Genomic DNA, 9,941 nt, shown 5'->3' on the forward strand with positions numbered 1-9,941 from the left:
CTGGCCTCGAACTCAGAAATCCTCCTGCCTCTGCCTCCCATGTGTGCCACCACTGCCTGGCACAGATACTTTCTTTCAGTCTGTGAGCCGAGTAGACTGCTTTTAAAAATGATCTTAGAAATGTCATGTTGTCTTTAATTTTGATCAGGTCTGATTTATTTTCATTCATGGAGGGTAGCATGCTCTGGTGCCAAGGTCTATAGCCCTTTGCTTTAGTTCTCAAGTAGTTCTGTGTTTCATATTTAAATTCATGATTCTTTTTGACTTTGAGACATGGGTGTATGGCTTAGAGGTTGGTTTGTTTGGCTTCTGGGTATCTGCTCACAGCACCTTAGCTCCCTGATCATCCTTTCTCAGTTGAACTGTTTTTGTCTCTTTGTCAAAATCTGTTGCACATGTGTGTATTCATGTTTGAGCTCTAATTTGTTCATTGATCTGTGTGTCCTCTGTCTTCAGGACCGTGCTTGCCTGGGCCATAGCTTGTGCTCCTAAAGGCTGGTACTTTATTCTGGGTCAAGACTATTGCAGTTTTTCTGACACTTTTGCCTTTACATATAAAGTTTAGAATCTCATAGTGTGAAAAATACCTCGACAAGAGCTTGGTAAGAATTCAATAAATTCAGTTTAGCATAGATTGCTTTATTATACAGACTTTTAATCAGTGACCAGGAGCTTCATAGAAAATTTTTTTTTCTTTTTCTTTTTTTTGGAATTTAGGATATATGGATGAAAATGGACTGTAATGGTTAGGGCTTTTCTATGTCCACCCCAGTTCCTGAATAATGACACGGAGGATTACTTATTTATGAATTAATGCCATAGAACTTCATCTGTGCTTCGGTGGTGAAACTCCCACAGCTGCCTCCTTCGCTTCATAGAAATTTAATAAGTCTGTAGTTCAGTTTGAAATGAATTTATTATTTAGACTTTCTTTTTTGTTTTTGGTTCTTTGTTTGTTTGTTTTCAAGACAGGGTTTCTCTGTGTAGCCCTGGCTGTCCTGGAACTCACTCTGTAGACAAATCTGGCCTCGAACTCAGAAATCTATCTGCCCGCCTCTGCCTCCCAAGTGCTGGGATTAAAGTCATGCACCACCACTGCCCAACTTGTTCGTTTGTCTTTAAGTCAGGGTTTTTATATGTGGCCCTGGCTGTCCAGGAACTCAATCTGTAGATCTGCCTGCCTTTGCCTCTGGGGGTGCTGGGTTTAATGGATTGCATCACCACTGCCCCAGTTTATTATGTAGAATTTCAATCAGTAGCCAGCGATTCCTGTTTATTTAGATCTGTCATTTTTGAAACACATTCTAAGAACCATTGAGTTTTCCTTAAACATATTTAAAGTATTTCTAGCATAACATGTAACTCATATATTGTAAACAGAGTGATGTGGTTTTTAGTATATCACAGAGCTATGTGACCGTCACTGTAATCAATTTTAGAATATGTAGCATATAAAATACTTAGAATATTTTATTTAGAAATAAAATATTCTAAGTATTTCTACTTCCTCTCAGTACCTGGAAGTCTACTTCTAGGAGTTTGTCTGTTTTGAACATCATCTCTCTCTCTCTCTCTTTCTCTCTCTTTCTCCTTCTCTCTCTCTCTCCATCCACCCATCCAACCATCCATTTGTCCATCTATCTAGGAGGTTTGTCTGCCTTGAACATTCTGTCTGTCTGTCTATCTCTCCCTCTGAGACAGGGTTTGGTTGTATAGCCCAGACTGTCTTGGATCTGGCTCTGTAGACCAGGCTGTACTCAAACTAAGAGATCTTCCTATCTCTGCCTCTGTAGTGCTGGGATTAAAGGTATGTGCCACCACTGCCTGGTTGTTTTGAACATTTTAATGGAATCATAAAGTGAATGGATTTCTGTGTCCTGTTTATTACACTCTTATATGATGTGGTATATGTTATTAGTTGATTTTTTTTAATGGGTTAGTAGTAACCTATATGAACATACATTTTGTCTATTATCTGATCAGCACTTAGATTGTTTAGACTTAGGTATTATGAATAATTCTATTTTGAATATATATATGCCCCTTTTATAGTATATGTCCTTTTTTTTAAAAGAGTAATTTTTTCCTTGTGTATACTGTGTATATGCACATTTTCATGCTAGTGAGCACATTTGTGGGCTCAAGGTTAATACCTGGTTAACTCAAGGTTAATATCTGGTTAACTCAAGGTTAAAATCTGGTTAACTCAAGGTTAATATCTGCTTAACTCAAGGTTAATATCTGGGATATTTCTGATTATTCTTCCACCATCATGTTTGAGGCAAGTTCTCTTAGTTAAACCCAGAGCTCACTAGTCTCATTAGCCAGCTTGGGACCTTGTCTCCAGTTCTGGTTTTTGAGGCAGTATTACAGGTGAGCCACCACTCAAGGTCACTCACTCTTGTGGGTTCTGAGGATCCTAACTCTGTAAGCACTTTGACTACTGAGCTATGCTCCCCATGCTACCTATGTAGTCCAGGCTGGGCCTGAACTCAGAGATTAAAGGCATACACCACCACACAATGCAGAAAAGAGTCTTTTTTTTTTTAATGGGAACTCTACAGGTTCTCTACAACTGAGCTACATCCCTAACCCTTGTTTTTGGTGTAAGCCTTTGCTTTTGGTTCTCTCATGTATATGTCTAACAGTAGAATTGCTGAGTGTAGCACCTCAACTGTGTTTATTCAGTTATGAAACTGCAGACTTTCCCAAAGAGGCTTTACTGTTTTAATTTTCCATCAACAGTGTACGAACTCTTTAGTTTTCCTGTATCTTACCAATATCACCTGAAGTATACCCCTATCACCCATCCCTTGCTCCGTGCTGTATAGTCCAGATTGAAATCAGTTTAAGATCATCTTATTCCAGCTTCTCTAGTGCTGTGGTGACAGGAATATACAGCCTGGTGACAGCCTTTTTGATTATAGCATTCTTTGTGGGCTTTGAAGTTTAATGATGTGGTACTGTAAAATGTACGTTTGGTCTTTATCCATTTCCTAGCATGTAACTCCTAAAATTCTTGGAATCTCTAATGAATTTCTTAGGTATTTATTGAGTGTAGTGAGGTTGTAACCTCCTAGCTAGCTTCAGGTGGGGAGAAATCTAGGTATGATTTGGGGGTTCCACGGAGGGGAAGAGCAAAGGCTGAAAAGATTTGTCCTTGGACTGTGGTATAATTTATTCTTACTTAGTGAGACCTTGTTTTGAACCCCAGAGTATTGAGTTTGGGGAACTACTGGATAGCCCCACTTGTGGAGGAGGACCTGCAGCATATTGTGCTGGAGAGAGCACGGAAGCACGACCATTTTTGCCATGGTCCTTGTGTACATGTGTCTCATCTGGTGTTTAATCACTGCCTTTTGAATGCCTTTTGTAGTCAGTCAATGATTCTGCTTTTCTGAATTCTGTGAAAAGCTCCAGCAAATAAATTGGACCAAGGTGGGGTTCATAGGAACCCTGATTGAAAGCAGGCTAGTTGCTAGACGACCAACCTGGGGTTACATAGATGACATTTAAGGCAGAGCAGCTTCTCTCCAAATTTGAGTTGATTTAAAGGTCAGTTTCTTAGAGTTTTTATTGCTATGATGAGATACCATGACCAACATCAACTTGGGGAAGAAAGGACTCTAGGTTACACTCTATCAACAGGGAAGTCAGGGCAGGAACTCAAGTCGGGAACTGAAACAGAGACTTCAGAGAATGCTGCTTACTGGTTTGCTCCTCACAGTTGGCTCAGCCTGCTTTCTTACACGGTCTTGGACCAACTGCCAAGAGGGGCACCCTCCACATCAGTTATTAATCAAGATAATACTCTGGTCACACCCTGGCCCCATACTGGCCCCACAGGCCAGGCTTATGGAGGCATTTTCTCAATTAAGATTCCCTTTTCCTAGATATGTTTAGGTTTGTGTCAAGTTGACAAAATCAACCAGCACAGATGCCCAGCTAGTATCTGTTGCAGAACTTAGAGAAATCCCTTCTATACTTTTTGGTGACTGGGGGTCAGAGTCTTTGTATATTCTGGATCTCGTGCCACGGTTTGCACACATTTCACCTTAATGGTTTTCTTCATTTTCTTGATGGTATCTTTGAAGTGCAGCACTTAAGATTTAATTTAAAAAAACCACAGTATAAGATCTATGTTCTCAAAATTATATTTAGGTTGTGAGATTAACTAGAAGCAGTGCTGTGAAGCGGGGTCCTGAAGCTTTTCCCTTCTAAGTACTGAAATTTTAGATCCGTGAAGCATAACCCATTGCTTTTACTGCCCGTCCTCTTGTCAGCCTGCATACACACCGCCTTTCTTCTGTTCTTGCTTTAGAGCTCTCAATACACTATCTGACCACCTGTAGCTGGCTTACTTTACTTAGAATTTTGTTCTCAGTGTTTATTCATCTTGAATCTTCCTTTTAAAGTGTTGAATGTTTCACTGTATGTCTCTACAACACCATTCATTCATTCATTCATTCATTCATTCATTCAGTGTGTGGGGACACACTGTATGTGTGTACTCACGCATAGAGGTCAGACACAACTTGTAGGAATGGCTCTTCTTCTACTACATGGACTCCAGGAATGGAACTCATGTTGTCGGGCTTGGTGGCTGCTGCCTTTACCTGCTGTGCCATTTTGAGAACTGGCCCATATCATAAATATTTTCCTTATCCATTATTTGTTGGTGTTCATTTTGTTTGTTTCCATAGTTTGGTTATTGTGAAGAATGTTGTAAATATCTGCTTGGGATCCGATTTCAGTTCTTTTGAATAAGTAAATCCCACCTACGGTAGGGTCTTTGAAGAGCCTCTATAAGCTTTCCTCAGTGACTGTTACCATTTTGTATGCTCATTAGTTGGGCACAGGGTTTTCTTTTTTTTTTTTTTTTTTTTTTTTTTTTTTTTGGTATTTTCTCAACGTTTACTTTATGGCCACCCTAATAGGTAATAATAAGGTAATAATAGTTGGGTGTGATTTTTTTGTTTTGTTTTGTTTTGTTTTGTTTTTTGTATTTTTGAGACAGGGTTTCTCTGTGTAGCCCTGGCTGTCCTGGAACTCACTCTGTAGACCAGGCTGGCCTCGAACTCAGAAATCCGCCTGCCTCTGCATCCCAAGTGCTGGGATTAAAGGCATGCGCCATCACCGCCCGGCTGTGATTTTTTTTTTTAAAGTTAAGTTTCCCTAGTGACTATAGTTTCCATGGTTTTAAAAAAAGAGTTTATTTTTATTTTCTGTGTATGTATGTATACATGTACATATGTGCTCATACACCTAGGAGGGCCAGAAGAGGGAGATGGATTCTGGATCTGGAGTTACCGACAGTTGTGAGTTGCTCAGTGTGGGTGCTGGGGGCCAAAGGAAGAGCAGGAAACACTGCTAATGCTAAGCCATCTCCCCAGTGCACCCACCCTTTGTTGTTGTTTCATGATAGGTTTCTCCCTGTAGCCTTGGCTGTCCTGGAATTAACTCTTTAGACCTGCTGCTGGCCTGGTCACAAGAGATCCATTTGCCTCTGCCTCTAAGTGCTGTGATTAAAGGAGTGTACCACTACCTGGCCCCTTCATGTTTTTAATGTATATGTGTGTATGTTTGTATGTTTGCAGGTGCATGGGTAAGCCTGAGGGCAGTCTGCAGTGTCATCCTCAGAAACACTATTTGTTTTCTTTTGGATAGGGTCTCTCTTTTGGCTTGGAGCTTACCTGCTGGGGTAAAACCAGTATCCTTCTGCCTTTCCTTCCCAGTACTGGGCTTATAAGCACCTCTGAGTGTCCAGTATACTTACTGGATTCTGAAACTTGAACTCAGGTCTTCATGCTTACAAGGCAAGTTCTTTGCTGACTAAGCTATCTTGTAGTACTCTTTCAATATTTCTGTTGTCCTTTAGATGCCGCTTTTGGAGAACCATCTGTTCAGGGCCTTAGTCCTTCCTTTCTGTTGATGCTGGAAGTTAAGCTGAGGGCCTTGGGCATGCCATCCTATTGCTTTGCTACTTAGCCACTCCCTTAGCTTGCCTACTTTTGTTTTGTTTTGTTTTGTTTTAATCAAGTATCTGGGAGTTTCTTCTGTAGTTTGAATGTTCCCCTTATCAGAAGCGGTTTGCACATCTTTTGCTGCTTTCAGTAGGACACCTTTTCACTGGATTGTTTTCTTTGCTCAGGAGAATCCTTTTAGTGTGATGGTTTAGTTTTACTTGTCTAGTTTTTGCTTTTTTTGCCTATGTACCTTTGGGGTCATGCCCAAGAAATTATTGATGTGTCATGGAGCTTTCCTTGTCCCTTTTCCCCCTAAGAGACTGATGGTTTCCATTCTTCCATTTAAGCCTCTAAGGGGGTGGTGGTAGTGACAGACATGCTGGACAGTAAATCTAGACCTTGCCACGATGAGCCTGTGCGTTACTGAGCTTTATCCCCAAGCTGCAGAGTTTTGTGTATTAGTTGTGTTGACTCTGGATGAATTTGGCAAAGCATTCATCTTAACAGTACTAAAGTTTGTGATCTTTCCTAATTCTTTTCAGTTAGGTTTTATAATTTTAAGGACCTGTTTGTTAACTTTGTAAAAGTAGGCAATTTCCTTACTTTTTGATGGTACATTAGTGACTTTTTTAGAGCATACCACCTGGAGCTGCGTGCCTTTTACTTAGTTTCTTGCTTAATTATCCTAAATTATTTTATAACATTGTTTCTAGAAGTAGCAAGCACAGACATGTTTGTCTTGTTTCTGACCTTAGGAGAAGCATTTACTATTTCAGCATTAATTACAATGTTAACTCTGGCTTTCTGGTAGGTGGTGTTTATTAGATTGTGGTAATTTGGTCAGTCTGTTCTCTTTTTTGTTTGTAAGTGTGTGTGCATGCAAAGGTTTTATTTTATCTAAAGCGTTTCCACAGCTTTTGAGGCGATTCATTGAAAGTAATGGTTTGACTTCTAGTTCTTCACTGTTTTGGTGTCGCATATGTCCAAATTTTCTTTTGCTGTGATGAAACGTCATGACCAAAAGCAACTTGGGATGGAAAGGGTTTATTTCATCTTAACACCTCTCAGGTCCCACTCCATCACTGAGGAAAGTCAGGGCAGGAAGTCTAAGCAGGCCCTGGAGGAAGAAACTGAAGCAGAAGCCTTGGAGAAATGCTGCCTATTGTCTCTTGCTCTTTGACTTGCCCAATTTGCTTTATTAAACAACTCAAGATCACCTGCCCAGGGTGGCACCTTCTCCTGTGACCTTCACATTAATCATTATTTGAGAAAATGCCGCATAGACTTTTGCCTGCAGGCAGCCTGGACAGAGGCATTTTTTTTTAATTGAGGTTCTTCCCAAATATGTGTAGGTTTGTGTCAATTTGACAAAACCAACCAGCATATTAGATTGATTTTCAGAGTTTAACCAGCCTGACATTTTTGAGATGATTTCTGTGCCTGTGGTGCATTATCCTTTTATGTGTTGGTGGGTTTACTGTTGTCATGTTTTGGTAAGAGTGATATGACTTGTCTTTTTATGTGGTGTCTTTGTCTTGTGTCAGTTTCAGTAGCACTAAACTGTGTTTGTTTGTTTGTCTGTTTGGATTTTCACTCCAGGGTCTCTCAATGTAGCCCTGGCTCTCCTGAAACTGTAGACAGGCTAGCCTCGAACTTACTGAGTCTTTCCCTCTCTGTTTTGGGAAAAAATAAGTGAATGTTTGGTTTCAATTCTTAATTAACTATTAAGTAGAAATAACTAGTGAATCCATTTTAGTTTGGAATATTTTTGAGGAGAGGCTCTTCAAGAGCTCAATTTTCTTTAAAGGTTGTAAAACTATATATCATCACTTTCTTCTTGATTGAATTTTGGTAGCATTATTAGAACTTAGGGTCAAATTTAAAGGCATAGAATTGTTTGCAATATTCCCTTATCTTTTAAATTCAGGGTCTGTATTGATAATGTCATTTTATTCTTGATAATTGTTTGTAAGCTCCCTTTCTGTTAGTTTTATAGAGAGGTGAGATATGTGTGTGTGTGTGTGTGTATGTGTGTATGTGTCTGTCTGTGTAAACAGGTTTAAAAGTAGCCAGTGCTAATCTTGAACTCTTTTGGGGCCTTAACCTGCCTTTAGGCCTTGAACTAGCTGAGGATGACAAACTTCTGACGACCCCCCCTCCCCCGCCTCCATTCTCTGTGGTGTTGGGATTGCAGGTGTGTGTTTCACATCTGATTTGTGGGGTGCTGAGGATGGAACATTGATTGGAACACAGACCAAGCTGTAGAGTGCTAGGTAGGCACTCTACAGCTTGGTCTAGCTTATAAAGTTTTATTTAAGTGTTCTCTTTTCTGTTTTATTTATTTCTGCTCTGCTTGTTTAAAGTTCATTTTACTTTTATGGTTGTGTGAGTGTAAGAGCACATGTGTGTATGTGTGCGTGTGTGTACAGAGCCAGAGCATTGGCTGTCTTCTTCATTTGTTTTCCATCTTATTCTAAAATCTTTCTATTTTTGTTTTTTTCCAAGATTTAAAAAAAAAATTTGTTTTATGTATATGAGTACTTTATCTGCATATATACCTGCACGCCAGAAGAGAGCACCAGAACTCATTTTATAGATGGTTGTAAGCCACCATGTGGTTGCTGGGAATTAACTCTGGAAAAACAGCCAGTGCTCTTCGATGCTGAGCCATCTTTGCAGCCTCTTTCCCTAAGATATATTTTGTTACTTTAAATCATATTATGCATTTGTGTCTGTGTGAGAGTATGTCACACAAGTACAGATGACTATGAAGGTCTAGGCATCTACAGTTGTGAGCCCCCTAAGGTGGGTGCTAGGAACTGAATTTGAGTACTCTGCAAGAGCAGTGTGTGCTCTTAACTGCTGAGCCAACGCTCCAAATTGTTATCTATTTGTGTATGTATATGTGTGTATCACTCAGTACAGGTTAAGAACAACTTTTAGGAGTCAGTCTTCTGCTTTGGTCATGTGGGTCTCAGGGATTGCACTCAGGTGCTCAGGCCACACTTGAGGCAAGCACCTTTACCAGCCTAGCCATCTCACTGGTCTGTGACTCCATTCATTCATTCATTCATTCATTCATTCATCTATTTATATATCTATCCATTTATTGTTATGGCTCTAAGATTTTTAGAATTTATTATTTTATGTATACGAGTGTTTTTGCCTGCATATTAGTTTGTGCACCGCTTGCTCGAGGAGGCCAGAAGAAAGCATCCAATCTCTTTGGAAGTGGAGTTACAGATGGTTGTGAGCTGCTGTGTGAGTGCTGGGAATTAAACCTTGTGTGGTCCTCTGCAAGAGCAACATGTTCTCTTAATGTCTGAGCCGTCTCTCTAGCCCTAAGGTTTATTTATTTATTTAGACTTATTTTATGTGAATGAGTGTTTTGCCTGCATATGAGTAAGTATCATGTGAGTATACCTGGTATCTGCAAAAATTGGTCTTAAGTACCCTGGCCTGGAGACACAGATGATTGTGGGCTACTATGCGTATGCTAAGAATTGATGCATGTGTGTGAACCTGAGCAGCTGTGCAAGGCATCAAGTATTTTACTCATTGAGCTGTCTCTCCAGCCCTCTAAGGCTTATTTTTAGTTATGTGTATGTGGGTATATGCATGTGAATGTAGGCACAGGCCTGTGATCTCTAGAGTTGGAGTCATAGGTGGCTATGAGCTATCTGATTTGGGTTCAGGGAACCGAGGTCTGGTCTTCTGCATGTCCAGTATGTGCTCTCAACTACTGAACCGAGACAAGGTTTCTCAGTGGATCTGTAGCTCACTGATTCAGTTAGATTGGCACTCAGTGAAGTTCAGGGATCCTCCTGTCTTCATTTCCTAAGTGTAGGATTATGCACACATGCCTCAGTGTCTGGCTTTTTATGTGCTCTGGGGACCTAAACTTCTTGTCCCTGGCATTTTGATAACTGAGCCAGCTTCCTCCCCCCCACTCTTTTTTTTTTTTTTTTTTTTTTT

At 40.2% G+C, this 9,941-nt stretch overlaps 1 protein-coding gene across 12 annotated transcripts in view; it reads left to right on the top strand.

Moving 5' to 3' along the window:
* Znf148 (zinc finger protein 148) overlaps positions 1-9,941 on the top strand; it is a 122,281-nt gene that overhangs the window by 20,851 nt on the left and 91,489 nt on the right. The gene's annotated exons all lie outside the window — the stretch shown is intronic.

Source organism: Mastomys coucha, unplaced genomic scaffold, assembly GCF_008632895.1.
Source record: "Mastomys coucha isolate ucsf_1 unplaced genomic scaffold, UCSF_Mcou_1 pScaffold12, whole genome shotgun sequence".
Classification (NCBI taxonomy): Eukaryota; Metazoa; Chordata; class Mammalia; order Rodentia; family Muridae; genus Mastomys; species Mastomys coucha.